The sequence below is a fragment of the Pieris napi genome, chromosome 21, assembly GCF_905475465.1.
Source record: "Pieris napi chromosome 21, ilPieNapi1.2, whole genome shotgun sequence".
NCBI classification, from domain to species: domain Eukaryota; kingdom Metazoa; phylum Arthropoda; class Insecta; order Lepidoptera; family Pieridae; genus Pieris; species Pieris napi.
In genome coordinates, this window is record NC_062254.1 from 2,728,210 (window position 1) to 2,745,476 (window position 17,267).

At 33.6% G+C, this 17,267-nt stretch overlaps 1 protein-coding gene across 1 annotated transcript in view; it reads left to right on the forward strand.

Moving 5' to 3' along the window:
* Positions 1-503: 503 nt before the first annotated feature.
* The window catches only part of LOC125060297 (ATP-binding cassette sub-family G member 8), a 58,017-nt gene continuing 41,253 nt past the window's right edge, over positions 504-17,267 (forward strand). Inside the window, exon 1 of the mRNA XM_047665141.1 lies at positions 504-729. The gene's annotated coding sequence lies outside the window, so the exon portion shown is untranslated. The remainder of the gene's footprint in view (positions 730-17,267) is intronic.

A 17,267-nucleotide genomic window follows, 5' to 3' on the forward strand; every position in this document is an offset into this window, starting at 1 on the left:
GTTAAAATTATTGTAAGTACTCTATATTCATGAGTTATTATATGTGTCCTAGTCATTTTTAAAGATAACATTATTGTCTTATAACCAACCAATAACCAATATTGTCTTTTAGTTACTCAAAAGTACACTTTGCCGAAATTAAATCTAATACTTAGTTTTGCCTAAAAATATGAAACATTATTAGCATATTACAACGACTATACGTATAAAATACACGTTTAATTTAACATCGCAAAAATATATATTTCAAAGTTCCGTTTGTAAGTTTAAAGATTGAGCGACAAATTAATTCTTCTCCTTAACATTCGAAGCCTCATTTTTCTATCCATTGTTAGTACATTGCATTTCAAACTAAACCTATATTTTCCGTCTCTTTTGCACTCTCTGTAAACCCGTATTTGTACATGAGAAGGCCATGTGTAGGCTTCTATTCACACATTCCAACATTCGTCATCCCTTACTATCATATGCGCGAGAGCTTAGTTAGACTAAGAGCGAAAACATGCGCAGTGTCACTGACTCAGTGCTGATACAACCACGTTCAAAGTCTGTCGTCACGTGGTACATGCAAGTGGCCAACGAAACACAAAAACGAACGAACTATACGAAATTTATTATAGTAAATTTATTGATAAAATCGGTTAAATCTCGATTTCAGTGTGTAGATCAACTTCGTACTTTGTGAAGTGTGTGTGAGTGAACTGTACGGAGTCCCGTTGGCCGGTCAAAGTAAGTTACTCATATTTGTGTAGGTGTAAGAATTTTATTTGTTATATTTCAACAGGCCCAGCATGGTACTTATACATTCATGAAATAACCATAACACTGTTATGTTATTAAAGTATATGACGACGATATATGAGCCTTATACATAGTTTTAATTAATCTAAAGCTCGATTGCTACAATAAATGTACTGTAATCTTGAAAACTTCGTAAGTTAGTAGTGCGCTGTTCGCAATAGTCGAAACTAGAAGTTGTCATTGGTAAAAGTCAACGCTTGTAACATTTTAATGGAATCATTGTTTAATGTGCGTTATGAAGTTCTATATTGACTGCTGTTCAGTCGACAGTTATAGATCTTCCAAAGCTTTATTGTAAAGTACTCTTAGGGTCTGTTTCACAATGTATGGATAAAGTACCAAGTAGCTCATAGCTCATAGTAGTTAGCACATAAATTATTTGGAAGATAAATTGTGCTCTTTAGCTTATGATAGACTTTATGTGACGAATAGCGCTATCTGACAGTCGTGAAACGCAACAATAGTGTTTATCCTGCCAATAAGTAATAAATAGCTAATTTGGAAATTATGTAGAACTTATCTGTACATTGTGAAACAGACCTATAAGATTATTGTACAAAATATATTTAAAATTAATCTACAGTATAAAGAAATGCTTGCTAATTGGACAAATAAATGATTGTGTCCGTCATTTATTTATTAAGTTACAACTTCCGAAATATAAGTACATAATTGACCTTCTTTACTTAACTCAATTTATTATTAATATTTCACCAAACTTGGGTTTATTTTGAGCTTGATTCCAGGGTTATAAATAAAAATAAATAGAAGGAGCTTTTTGTATTCAGTGTTTAATAATCCAGAAAGGTTATATAACATTAATTTAAATTATATAATTTCATTTTAAATACCTAATTATTTTTTTCGTTCTCTAAGGTTAAATTAGAAGCAAAAAATTCTGAAAGCATAAAATTTTAATTAGCGGAAACATATGAATTTCATTAATTTTAGTTTGGCCTTATGTTAGAATGCAATTTTCTAATTATTATTAATTTACCAAAATTCCAAAGACTTTCTCATAACAATTTTGTGATGAATTATATTTATTAACAATTGCTGCTTGGACAAAATGCACCTCATGATGAAATTTACACAGTTCTGCTGTTTCGTCATCATTACTGAAGGTGGACGATCCCTTGAAAAGCCCTAACCGATACGTCAGCTTGCTGTGTCTTCTCCACTCTATCTCCAGTCACAGTGCATTAGCGATGTTGAAACCCATAATTGTCTTTACCTGGTCAGACTAATGGGTAGGCAATCGACCCTGACTTCTTTTACCATCACTCCTCCCAACCATTGACAGCTTTTCGAGACTATTCGGTTCTCTCGTGGCAAATGGCCAAAGTAGCCAAGCACCCGTTCGTAAATTTTAGTTGACAGTCTTGTGGTTATGTTTAGTTGGTTGAGAATGAAATTTTACAAAGCCTCTGTAAAAAAATTGCCAACATAAATAATACGAAAGTGGTAACAATATATTATGATCAAGTCAGTTAAAATTCAACACTAAACTATTGTTGCATTCCTCATATTAAGTTTGTTCTTTTGTACCTGTATTATTGTCGTGTACATACAAAAATTGGTATTCAATCGGACATTCTAAGGGCACAACCGTTTTTTAGACTTCTGACTTCAAAAATATATTGTATTTTGACATATGTGATAAACCCGTTTCTGAATTGAAAAATGAAATTATATAAACCTAATCTTCATATGAATTATAAAGTCTCTTATAATTCAATCACAATTTAATCTAATGCATCATTCATCGTAACGGATGATGAATCCGGTTTCTTGACCCAAGAGGCTAAACTGCGATCTTAAAAAAGCTAAAACAATACGCGATAATGACCTTACGATGAGTCAACGCCTGATATAAAAGGAAATATTTGAAATGTATCAATATAGTTTATATTTGGTAATATTGTGTCTAAACACCAAGCGTTTTAAATAAATAGAGTCCCATTTTAGGAAAGAGATGATTTGACACTACTGCCTAACTTCTCGCATAGATCTGCCCGATCACGTATCGCGTTGATAGATGGTAGGGCTATATTTTTTTAATGAACTTAGGCTTATCTGATGTTAAGTGATAAGCATTGACATATGCTCAATGCCGGTGGGCTCGCGAGCGTGTTGCCTTTTAAAAATTAGTACGCTCTTTTTTGAAGGAGGAGTCTAAGTTAATTTATTATCACTACCAGCCGCGACAGGCTGTTCGACCGTGTTCGACCCGACTATAGTAATTTCAGTTTAAGTCATGAAATTAAATAAATCTTTGAAGGCCCGTAATGAGGTGTAGGGACACTTTTTTGTATGTCTGATTATTTGTTAAGAAAGTTGGTTAGCCTTCCCATTCGACACTAAGACCGCAGCTATAGGAAGTACGCGTTAACTAATTAGCTAGCGGTAATCTTTTGTTCAAAAAAATGAAATAATTCAAACAAAGGAAAGTCACTTATGACAAAATAAAGTTAAAAAATATGACAACCTTTCAGAGACACACATACAAACTAACGCATTCTTAAACTTTGTTGAAGTGTGTTATTAATATGCAAAAGGCGTAAATTCAAAGTAAGGTAAGGTAACAAACAAAAAGTCTTTAGCCCTTCTGTGAACAACAATTTGGCCCCGAAGCGATCAGAATTCTAATAATTTTCGTTATTTTCAACATGAATATGAATATCTTTTGTATTATGGCAATACTTACAAGTTTTTTATTAGACATATTGAAAAGTACATACTTCAATCTCATAGGATAAAATATGTTTTATTCTATTTGCTTTAACCTAGAAAGTATTTCTATTTTAAAATTAAAACAATGAATTAGTTTTAGTAGGTTTATGAGGTTTCCCACACAAGTATGTTCATACAGTTATACATATACATGGTTTATTAAAGGTATTATATATGTTATTTAACTGCTCCAACAAACTCTTCATACTCAAAAGCAGAGCAAATTAGAGCAGAATTAGTAGCTTTGGCATCCCGGAGGTCGTGTGTTCGAATCACGGCTGTGCACCAATGGAATTGCCATTCTATGCACTCAATTAGTACAGTGAAGGGATGCATCGTGAGAAAACCGGTTTGTCTTAAACCCAAAAATCGATGTGTCATACACGGAAAATGATCGAAGAAACGGATGCAATCTGAGGCCCAAGACCCATATAGGGTTGTAGTGCCACTGCAGTAGCATTAGCTGGTATGAAAAATTCGTTGTTCGAAAAAATCTTTTTTTTGATTATTGAATAATTAATTATTCCCCTTTGAGAGCGAGACAACGATTGTAGTCATACAAATTTTCCATAATATTTTTATAGTACGATTTGTCTTAAGATTCAAAGTAGGCTTCAGTTTCGGCTATTACCTCTTCAAGCGCGCAAAATTATGCTTAGTAACTTAAATAATTAAACGGCAAAAATAAGAATTTATTCGGGCTGATAACAGATAAATATAATATACAATAGATAAACTTTTTACAGGTAAGAGATTTAAAATCGTTTCAGTAAATCTAAATAATCAATCAACCAGTTCATATGTGTAATTCTATTAAATTTATATTATTTTATTACATTATATTTGTGGTACGACAGACAGTTGGTGGCTGAGAACTGTTGCACTATGCTTACAACCTTTTTAGCTGTATTCTATAAAAAGTAAATTAAATCAGAGACAATTAAAAACGTAACATCTTGTCTTTGAGACTCCACGGGCTACATAGAAATTTGCGAAATTAAGCAAATGGTCACATATATCAAACTTTCACCTTATTATCGCATTAAAATCTTAAAACTGCATTTACCGTATACAATTTTTACTTTTTAATTAAGATTTTATTTGCCGATACGTTTCTATATACTTGTTTGGGCAAAATAATAGTTACACTTCATGCACACAATGTTAAACCATACATGGCTTTCATGTTTTATCTATAAGTTAAAAGAAATCCCTCTATTCGAGTTCAGATAACTGTAATCTAGCGTTTAAATTAGAAAATAACGTATAGTGTGTAACAACTAAATCCAAACGATTTATTTATAAACGTACTATATGTATTATGTAGTTCATTTATTTGTATAGTGCGACGAGTGACAAACGTGAATCAACCTCTAAACAATGTTAATTTTTTCTTACCGATAAAAACTAGGGGGCTCTCTAGCAATATCTTTTTCAACTGACCACATTCTCAAAATATAAATAAAATATTTGTCGAAGACATCCAATACATTTTCACGTCAATAATTTAAAAACAAAAGTGATCTTGATTTAACAAATAATACTACCTACATATCCGCCATTTTGTCGATCGATAGAAAGCTTAATAGTTAAATTTTGTAATTTGTTTCGGGTTCATACAGATAGATAGACTCGGCTAAAGGAATTTATTTACATTATTATTTTATCTTATTTGTCAGTCTTAGTCTAGTGAAGTCAGCGTGCGACTCTCAATCCCAGAGGGTCGGTTCGATGTCCGGATGGCCACCAATGGATCTATGTGCGCATTTGTCACTCATACGGTGAAGGAAATCATCGTAAGAAACCCGGCATGTCTCAAATTAAAAAAAAAATCGGTCAGACAGACGGCTGATACTTGACTCAGAAATAAAAATGGATACAATCTAAGGTCATATCGGGTTGTAGCACTTGTTGCGCCATTGGATTATTATTATTAATAGATTCGAATTATTCTTCTTCAGATGTTACTTTATTACTAAAGGTGAGTGGTAACAACTTCAATTGCCGGGTATTTTGCGCTAGCGGCTAGTCTAATAAGCTCGGATGTGATGCCGGCCCACTCCTGTTCGCAACCACGACTTATTCCTTCTACCAGCCCGTCTCTTGCTTCGAATTTTGCCCATCATTAGGCTTACGTAGAGGAAAAGTCGTTCAAATCTCGACGATTTCGCTATATTTGTGTACCGCTTACCGTATTACCTACCGTAGCCAAACTGTTCTTACGAATTTGCGTCGCATCACCGGTTGTAACATTACAACATTAGTTATGTGATTTACTTGAACTGTAAATGTACATGTGGTAACCATTGCTACACAACTAAAATATAAAGAACTGAAAAGGCTTATTTTGTTGAATAACAACATAAGAACATTTTTAATTTTTGAAGTGAAACTTCTTTAGGCGCATGTGTAAAAAATTTACGGAACGTCACGAAGAAGTGCAGCCTTTTTGTCGAAGAAAAGGGAGTGAGCGATTGAGACCGATTGAGAAGGGTGAATTACCTTATAGAAATTCTATTTTTAAAATTAAAATTTCGTAAAGAGAATTTATGAAATATTAGTAAATATGTATTTTATATTTTATGCAAAATAATTTATTGAAATTTCAAATGACGAATTGTAAATTAAAATGCCACGTGTTTTTATTATAGAAGAAATAAATTTAAAAAAATTTATTAATTTTCGATACTCTTAGATAATATTTTAATGACAATTAAATTCATTAAATTCCTAACATATCTTCATTTTTTCCTTCCTCTAAGTCTCGGAAATCTGAAGTTTTAGATTTGTATTAATATGAACAAGAGGGAAAAATCAGTTTGCCAAATAAGTTTCACTTCTGACACGTGTACTTTGTACGCACATATTATATTTATAATAATAATATTATATTTTTGAAGTTATACTTCTTTAGGCGCGTTATGAAAAATTTATGAGAGTGAAATTTTACGATGCGCGCGCACCTGTGACACAAAATTGGGAGTGTGATAATAGCGTGCGCGAGCGAGATAGGAATAAGACAATCTACAAGTAAAAAGAAATAGAATATGCGTGAAGTTCGTATGCCAAGAATTTTGAATGACCATAATGACATTTGTCATTTACCTTTTAAACAAATAAAGGAGTTTTGATTATTTTTTCAAAGAAATTCATTAATTTTATATTGTGCAATACTACTAAAGCTACATCAGCTAAAGTTTGGTATGTTCTAAATATATAATAATATATACTTTTAACTAAATAGAATTTATGTTACACTTAATGTAAGAGAATAATAATAAATAATTATTTATTTAATTTTTCAAATGTAAACTGAACTTAATTGACTATAATGACTCCTTTTCCAGTCTTTGATTATTTAATTGTAATTAATTATTTGCATGCATCAAAAACTATTTTTAATAATGCCAAAGAAGTATAACTTCTTACGCGCGTACATAAGTACACGCACCCTTTTTTTTTATACACGTGCCTTTCCTAAGACATCATGAAACATTACGATCTAGCCTAACTTAAGACTAATAAGTAATTTAAGTCTAACCTAATTTACTAATAAGGATTTTTAATATGAGGAAGTGTCCAATAGTACTAATTAGTAATTACAGTCTTTATTAAAGGAACGACACACTGTTCTTGTGTTCTAAAGAAACATTTTTAATAATGCTTTTTAAAATCGCGTTGTTTCACTTAACTCGCGCGCTTAGACTCGTCATCTCATTACTACGCTAATCCACCAGTATCTACCCTATGATACTGTATTATGAAATTATATATTGGCATAGGATATTCTGATAACAAAAATACGCGTTGTAGAATAAGGGACTGGGGACGCTATAGGTTTACAATGTTTGGTGTTTCTAATAATGGCTAGCTCGCAAAATATAATATCTATATTATTGAAAAATGAGATAGCAACTAGTTATTCACTTTCCTTCACAAATAATTACATTCTTGAGATGAACTAACCTAAAAAGCTGGGGCGGCCGCAGAGCAGGCAGAAAATAATAAACGGCACAAATATCTTTCCTGGTTTTTTTTCCCTTTGGAGTAGAGACTCTTGAGTCGTGGGGTTCACGTGCACAGGCGCTAATTAAAGATTTAAGTTGGCGCCTGGTAGTTCTACCGGTGACCCCAGAGCTGGTGCTTTCCTGGCTCAACGAAAAAGTATTCAATACAGCGAGGAATTTTTTTTAAATTTGTTTTGATTTTCTTTTTAATCATTTTTATTATTACTTTGTAGGTTAAGAAAATTGTAAATACTGTATACTTGAGTCACTCATATTAATAACCTTACACGCTAATTATCAGTATAATACATAATGTTATATTGATATGCGCATTATAATCTCTCAACAATGACTCAGTATGCTCGTAGGATGAGCAGAATAGTGTCATGGTAATTTGAGGCTCCAGAAAGTTGTCGAACACCTGCACATTATGCATTACGCTGTAGGTGTACGCTTTTGTCATCAGCCTTGCGATTCTGTAACTCACTTTTCGAACTCGCACAGCGGTTCTCAAATCGTAAAATGACTGCTTCACGACTGATTTGAGCGCGACCGCCGCTGCGAAAACTGCTGTGCGAGTTCGAAAAGTGAGTTACAGAATCGCAAGGCAGATAACTATGTGTATCATAAATTGTTTTATAACTTTGCAATCTAGATGTGTAAACAAGTGTAGGAGGATTAGCTATGTATGTAATGTGTACTATGAAGATTGTTGAAGAGTTGTTTGTCCCTCTTGCCTCATTTCATCACCGAGCCGTGTTAACTCAAAATTTCATCAGCATCACCTTGACGGCTGAAAGTAATCCACGGTCCGCTTCACAAGACATTTTCTTTTGCGAACTGTGGAATCAACTCCCTGAGAGATACGACCTCTTGTTTAAAAAAAGGCATACTCCTGCCTCAAAGGCCAAAGGTCAACGCACACACTAAAATGAGTGTCTATGGGCTGCGATGACTGCCCTTTTTGGGCGTCCAAAAATGGTGTATGATCATAACTTAAATAGTTTATTAATGTAATTATCAGTTTAAGGTTATATAATTATTACAATTTTGATATCGCTTTAAAGTTTAATTCCGTAACGAGGCTATGAATTATAAAACCTTCTAAACCTTGATTAGCTTAAAACGTAGTTAAAAAAAACAGGGCTAGTTTGAAACTTTCGATTCTTTTGTTTCTAAGGGTAAGTCGGAGTCCAGTTGTATGACACCAATATGTCAAATCCCATATGTTTTTGACATACGGAAATCACATTTAGCGTTCGGCATAGGTAAAGAACCTTGTACATAGAAATACCCATTGTATATATTCAGGGTTGGGAATCGAACGCTGGCTTGGTAAGTTTTCTTAGAAATATCAACGATACTTTGTGCTATAAGCTCTGACCGCTAGCGGTAAAAACCTCCTTGGGAATTTGTATCTCCCACATGACAGGTTATAATGGCAAAATAATATGACAATCACGTTTCCATTGGTATTCGGTGAGTGGCCTCCGATGCGTTAGCTAATAATATACAAACAATAATGCAAGGTTGCATTCTGTGCGTCACCTTCACGCTTATCGCTTGTGGGACGTTTGGCTAAAACCTTAATTTTATAATTGCGGAAAGTAACGAACTTATTAAGTACTTGTTGCTCCACGCGAAAACAGATATTTATCATAAATAAAAGGCATTAGTGTAACTCTAAGGAATAATTCACTGGGTAAAAAAAAGGTTTTAGAATGAATGCATATAACATTATGATTTATTTATTCCACATGGAGATGAATACACATCGATATCCATCTATTCTATAGTCTATTACCCGCTTTTACCTATAGTTGTCTTTCGTCTTTTTCTTACAAATTGTGTTTACGCCGTGATGAAAAGGGACAGTATAGTAGGTATCTACATCGTATCGCTTAACATGAGCCTCCGGCTTGTTTGCTCCCTGTTCTATAAATAAAAAAATGAGTTCTAAAGAACGATTCACGAGCTATAATGACACGACTCAATAAATTGTATTAACACATCTTTGTGATATGAATGTAAGTACCAAATACGAATAAACACAAAAGTATGAATGTAGATAAAGTCATTGCTCAGGAATGGTATAAACCGTAAACCAGCTCACACACTTTAACTTAAACATATTTATAAAGTCACTATAAATATGTAGCTACTAATTTTGTCCTCATCACTCACTGTAGCCTATAATCTACAAATTACTACGATGTCGTCAAACACTAAACCGCACAACAAAGTTTAAAACTACCAGTAACAAACTATACATTGACTAAATTAATGACTTTAGTCACAGGTGAGTCAGTATACGGGTCGAGAATTTCTTTGTCTTCCAGAAAACATACGTTAGTGTTTAAGAGCTTTTGATTTAATTAGTTAGGACCGACAGACATTTTACGTTGCGTTATGCGTAAGTTAACTAGAATTTGCATTTGTAGGTCATGATTCTTTCAACGTGATTGAACAATGGATGACAACTGAAAGTGTTAGCTTTCTTTGTAGATAAAAACTTACAATATGTACATGTACGAGAAATATCAAAGGTGCCATTTTCTCATTTATTGATCTGATAGTATTCCTCCAGCTAGTTATAAAAGTTATACACAATACATATTAACACGTACATCTAAATTATAAAGCAGGCGAAACGGATGAATCTACACTGATTAAGTCGGAACGTGCAAATATAGCAATTCTTAAAGTGGCATTATCAGTCACCTCCACCTAGAAACAAAAACCTATTCAGTAAGAAAGCTATACAACTTAGAGATCTGTTTTCTGTTCTGATTCAATTTAAACATACAGAGAGTTAAAGTTCTGTAACAAGACAAATATATGCAATCATAAACAAATACTTAAGTATTATGATATAATTGCAATAATCTCATTACATAAAAACTTGTGTGCATAGAGAACTAATATGATTTTTGGTGAATGATTCGTTTTGACGTGTAAATGTCACTTTAAGCAAAAAAAACTCATATTTAAACACTTATTACTTTAATAACATTTACGCCGATAATTTTGCGGAAACATTATATTTCTAAATGTAATAAAAACAATTCTCATAATTAAATTTAACCTTAAACAAAGCGGAAATAGCCATAGTCAGCTTCCGCTAAACCGGGGTTCACCCATCAAACATGAACAAAAGTGCATTTTGATTTTAGAACATGTTTTCCAGTCGATTGGGTAATCACAAAAGGTAATGTCATTTAAATTTCGAAAGTCATAGATAATGGTAATTCGGAATTTAAAGCAACGATAAACTTTGCTTTCTTCTGGTGTTTGTCTGTGACTTATAGAGAAGAGACCTTCTGTTCACGAGTCCTCCCAATGTTACCTTTACTATACAATTAGTTAATGAAGCTAGAAAGATTGGTGCAAGACCAAGAATTGAAGGCGCGACCACGCGGGAATCGCACGCTTTAATACTATTCTATAACTACTCATTTATATTTTTAATTACTATAACATTATATTTGGGTTATTATTTTTGTTTATTTATTTTGTTTAGATACTTTACAATCATAATTAATTCCTCGATCGTTATTTATTTAATTGTAACCTTTTACCAATACACCGTTTCATTCGCTTCATTTCTTGCAGCATCTTTGGCAGAAGCTCCAAATACGATCAGGCCTCCTTGTCTGCTTAGAGCTGAGATTTTTCCCCGATATAGACCTGTTTGCTTTCTGTTCCAGGTCTTTTCTACTGGTCCCGTATCGCGGACACTTAATTATTATTAGTGCAGATTCCGCCCTTCCGTCGCACTCGTAATTTGAGAAGCCAAATCTATGAATATTCAAAAAATGCCCCATTAAGACTTGTATTATCGCTTCTGTGAGCTTTAAAATCTTGAATAGTCACCCATCATGTTACCACCACACCTTGGATTTGGATGTTGTTGTCTGTTCTGTGTATATGATATAAGAAACTTCATATGTAAGAGATATCGAAGTGATGTGCGGCTTCCTTTGCCAATTGTTCAGCGATTCTGTAACTCACTTTTCGAACTCACACAGCGGTTTTTGCATCGGCGGTCGCTCTGAAATCAGTCGTGAAGCAGTCATTTTATGATTTGGCATTCTAATAAACAATAAACTACAAGCTCCCACCTTTACAGATTCCGTGTAGTCTTCTGCACTGCGAGGTCTCCTGATTATGCAATAAATAATCACTTATGAATTGAAAATTAACTTTCTAAATGAATAAATCCAATATTTACATATATTAACGGGACAATTTAACAACGCCGTGTTATTCTCACGAAGACAATAGGTGGATATATTTTTGTTTGTTTGTTTTCGCACGATTTGTGACCTCGACATGCGGACAATAGCCAATATAGCAACAAATTAATTGAATACTTTATCTCAATTAATTCATATATTTTAAACATATGAATTAATTGAGATAAAGCTCGCTTTTTATTCAAAGTCTGAAATAACTTATATATATTTTATTTTGTCTATGCGATAATACTATTTGAAGTTACGTCAAGATAAGAAAAAAAATTGAGGTGATCAGACCTTTGACTTTATTTAGATATAAAATCGTGGGTACGAAAAAGCTTTTGATTGCCAGGTAGAGCTTTAGTTATAGAGCCGCACTAGCAAAAACCACTGTATAGTTATTACTACACTGAGACTTAAAGACTCTTGGGCTCGTCTTCCACTCCTACAAGATATCTAGCCTGTCGTGACTACATTAAGAATATAAGAGAAGAGTGATTGCTACATATGACATTGTCTTCTAAACCTATTAACACATCCTCTCTACGACCGCTCTCCAACAAGGTCACTTTACAAATTTGTATATGAATATAGTAATTTATAGTACATGTGGTAACACTAAGGCACGCGCAACAACTGCGCAAGAGTCGTCGAAACGGAACGAGCATTGTTTCATGTTATCAGGATGATCCAGAGATTAGATGCGACCCTAATTCGAACCGGTCTTGCTTTTATGTTAGGAGGCAGGTATTATTTGGCGTTGTTTATTGCTTGTATTGCTGCAATTTTCCTTATTTCTGCGATATCGGATCTTCGGGAGGTTTTTTAGAACGTGTTGATGTTTTTAATTTAAAATTGTTTCATACAACTGTGATTTATACAAGTGTTTGAATATATTTTGATTACTGATAGAGATATTGATTTAAGATGTCATGTGGAACCTGGTGTAATGGTTGCAGCTCTTTACAAACATTGTGTAAAGCAGAAAACTTGGCGATTAAAAAGAGTGGCGGAGAGTTTGCCAGTTCGTCTCTTCCGTTCTACGACCTTGGTTTGTAGTAAATGTAAATGAAATTTGATCTTTGATTGAATTGGTGATCCACAATCCTCAAAAAGGGAAATGGGCTTTCCTTTAAAATGATCATAGAGAAATTTAATTTTAGGCAATAAAAAAGACCCTAACTAACAAACAAATTGTTAAAAGCACTTTAAGCTTTAGGTAGGTAGAAAATTTGGATATGACTGAAGGTGAATCATGGCAGACTATTGTTGGATGCAGAGAGACCATCCAGATGCTTCCTACAAGCGAAAGTGAAAGAAAGAAAAAGAAATGTGTATACTAATGAACGAACATTAGATAATAAAATTATATAATAATCTGTTTTAGTATTTCATTTATTGTAAGATAATAATTTGTATTACGTTTACACCTACATTGTCACCGTGACATTCCATGACAAAATGACATTCATTCATGATTCATCATTTTCGAATTTAGAACACCAAAAACAAATTTACGCAAAAAAGAACAAAACAGCTCAAATATTTTTTTCGCAGACTTGTGAATTTAATGACGGCGTGATTTATAGATCTCTAATGCCCGTGAGTTATTAAATAAAGTGTTCTCATATTCTGCAATTTGTATTAACAGTAAAAACGAACGGTAATTCGTTACCAAGATCAAATACGATACGCTTATTCAATTTCACTGATAAACAGCATAAAGTAGACTGCATTAACGATTCGACGCAATTTTATATTCAATCAGTTTATAGCAATAGGTAATTGGGTTTGTAGGTCTGTTTTGCGTTAAACGGAACGTTTTTATGGGAATAGACTAATTACAACAATGTCAATGTCAAGATCTCAATGTCAGTAATGTCAAGATTTACAGTGCAAAGAATTTACGTATAATTAAAAAGGACTCGTGGTAAGCTTTTTATAAAGCCTTTTAGATTTTATCTTTAACTAAAACTTTTTAACTTCTAAATATCATAATAAACGTAATAGTTATTTACGAAAAAGTACTGAACATTTTTATCACTTCTCGATCTACTGTATATTCAGGGAAATTTAATCAAAATAAATGCCGTTTTATCTGGTTATAGAGTTAAAACTTATTAAAGAAAGCTATTAAGTGAATTTATAATCATTGAAATCAATAATTGAAAGTCATGTTCACATAAATACGTGAATATCTCATAAATTACTATATCTACACATATTGTATGTCACAGTTTTCTCACGTCTCAAAGAGTAAAATTAACCAAAGCGATAACGAATAAATACACTCCATTTAAGTTTACGAATATCCAAGGAAGTTTATTTTCACTCTCTTTATGAGACATTACTCGAAATGACTTGATTTTCGATGACACAGTCTGAAGTACGTTTCGTTATACGGACTTTCTCTCTTTAGAAGTAACTGTCTATATTACCACGGAACATATGAATAAAGTTAGATAATAACTCACAAATGTAGAGTATTTACAATATTTTTAATAGTAATTAATATGGAAAAATAGAAAACCAAATTTTTATTAAGGTTTGGTGCCTGTGGCAGTGTAACTTCAGACCGACAGTCTAATGCTTGCAGCACTTCCTCGCTCTATTGAGGAAAGCACCAACTCTGGGGTCACCGGTACTTGATGCCAACATAAATCTTTGATTGGTGAATGGGCACTTGAACACTACGGCCCAAGAGTCTCTACCCTAAAGGGAACCAAATCAATGTTGGAGGATAGACTCTCATATTTTAGCCGTTTATTATTTTCCGCCTGCTCTGCGGCCGCGCCAGCTTTTGTGCTTGTCCGAGAAACACAAGTATGCCATACTAAAACCCATCCTCCAAGGGATCAGTGACATCCCATGGATCTAATTAAGTATCACCATTACAATTTGACCCCACCGGTGTCAATTTCTATTTCCTACATGTACATGTATAAGGTAATTGTCAAGTATACCTTTGCACTTGCAGTGCCCTTATTCCATCCGAAGCTGGTATGTAAGAATATCTAAAGATCAAACAGACCGGGTAATTTTCATATTTTTAAAATTATCACGCAGCCGCCATTCAAGGCCAACGTTCCGTTATAAGGAACGCATACCGAGTCAACTGTTATTTAGAGTAACAGTCTGCAACATTTATTTAAACTGAAACTCATTCTAAAACGTATCTCATGTTCTATTGAGCACATGTCACACAGATAAAAAATGTTTTATTCATGAGACAATATTTGGTGATGATTCAGACTTGTATTTTAGAACGTAATATTGCCTAAACGTCAAAATTCATAGCGGAAATTGGTTTGACAGATCGCCTATATTTTATGTCCAAACGCCTTAGAATCCGCCTTTATTTGAAAAGTAAAATAGTACTACATAATAAATACAATGAAAAATTCATTTTTAGAAGTCCCGTAACTTGCGAATGGGGAACAGCAATTGACATCATAACTACTTTTTAAAGGAAACTATTGTATTATAGCGCTGACTCATGGACAATACGAACATCTGAAAGGAGAAAAATAGATGCTCTGCAAATGTGATGACGAAGGAAGATACTTAGGAGTCCCTGGACAGCAAACAATCGTGTCCATACTAAGACGGTGACATGTAAAAAAATGTCTTTAACGTAACACGCAGAGAGAGTTTAGAAAAGGTTATCGTGGCTGGCAGAGTGAAGGGAACCAGACCTCGAAGCTGGTCCCCTAGTCGCTGGACCAATCAAGTCTTACCATCACCCAGGCGTAGTGGCTTTCCGACGACAGGGGAGAGTGGAGGAAGTTGTGCGTGCCACTATCACCTTTAGAAATAAAGAGTGCAACTGAAGAAGACTTTGTGACTAGCCTTCTTTATCTAACTGAAACTTTTATAATTCATCCAAAATAGAACCATGGACGTCCAGCGTATCCGAAAAGGCCATTGAGTAGGTCCGAAAATCCAGTTTTTATATACACCGAGACAATCCCTCCAGAAATTTAGTTTAGACGAATGAGTCATACCGTTTCAAAATATATTAATAAATTAAACTGTATTGGGATTATGAGTAATATAATAAATATTATTAATAAAGAATTAAGTAATATGTCATTGACATTGACTATTTACTTTGCATTACTCATGAATGTGTATGTAACACGTTTTATTATAATAAAACAAATACTTTTTCACTATGGTATTTATACTGCTGTAACGAGTTAATAATATAATAAATTCGCGTTTATGTGCGTTAAAGAAATTTAATTCAAATGCATCACGTAAAACAAAGACAACGTGAACTTCATTTGTTTTTATCTTAATAAATAGCGTTATTGTGTTTATGATACAAATATTGCGTTTAAAAACATTACGATAGAGTATGTTTTAATTAGTTGGCCATAAAGAACATAGAATCAAGACGTTCCAATTGCCGTAGCCCATAGAACTGTATTCGTTGATTTAATACGAACCTTATGTATTGGAATTAAGGTTGGTTTTTGACTTGAAACTATATTAGAGAGATGACAATCAGAATGCACGTCACGAATATTGGTCCGAGTTCCGCATTGCCTCGCAAGGATTATCTTTCAATGTTACTTGGATAACAATTGCAAGCGTTCGTCAGCAGTTAATTTACATTAATGGAGAAATTAGTGCAAATACTTACTGTTTTTCGAGGCAACAATTTCCTTTTTATGCAGAAGATTTTTCTCTTCTTCATTTCTAAGTTCTAATTGTGTGGAATTGCCGTTATTGATAAGTCGGCTGGCTGCTCTATTCTTAGCTTCAGGCACTTGGAAATGAAGACTTTCTGAGGAACAAAGGGGCGATCGACTCCTACCCAGTTTATCGAAACCACGATACATCAATTAAAATATAAGGTAGTGACGTAAGTAACATTCGTTAAAGTTTAAGGACTTTTATTAGGTTACCATGGTAATACCATATCAGCCAAAAATACAGGATACATAAGTTTAAATTTACATTTATTATAATACATATAATTCTATTGTGTGTATGTCACTGAACTCCTCTTAAACGGCTGGACCGATTTGAATGATTTTTTTTGTATGCTTTCGCCTTGTGTCGCCGTGGATGGTTTAGATTCACAAATCAGATGGTGCTGCAGTCGGTATCTAGGTTATTTATCTATACAGCAAATAAACAGTTGGTTTATATAGAAATCTTCTGTACATGTGTTCACATTTAAACTGACAAATGGCAGGACATATTTTGATGAAATTTTGTGTGTCGAGAATGATTTACATTATTAATTTTTTTTGTATGTAATCAACAACAAAACAATATTAAGCAAACTTTTCGGCAACGCACTTGCGGCTCTGGGATTGAGATTGTCCATGGGCGGCGGTATTACTTAATATCAGGTGAATATCCGTTGGCTCCCTATTCTATAAAAAAAGTCATTATGAAATTCTTCCTAACGACTCTAGAGCGTAGCAGCGACTCTGCACCTTAAAAACTATAGTAATATCTCTTTACGAGTATA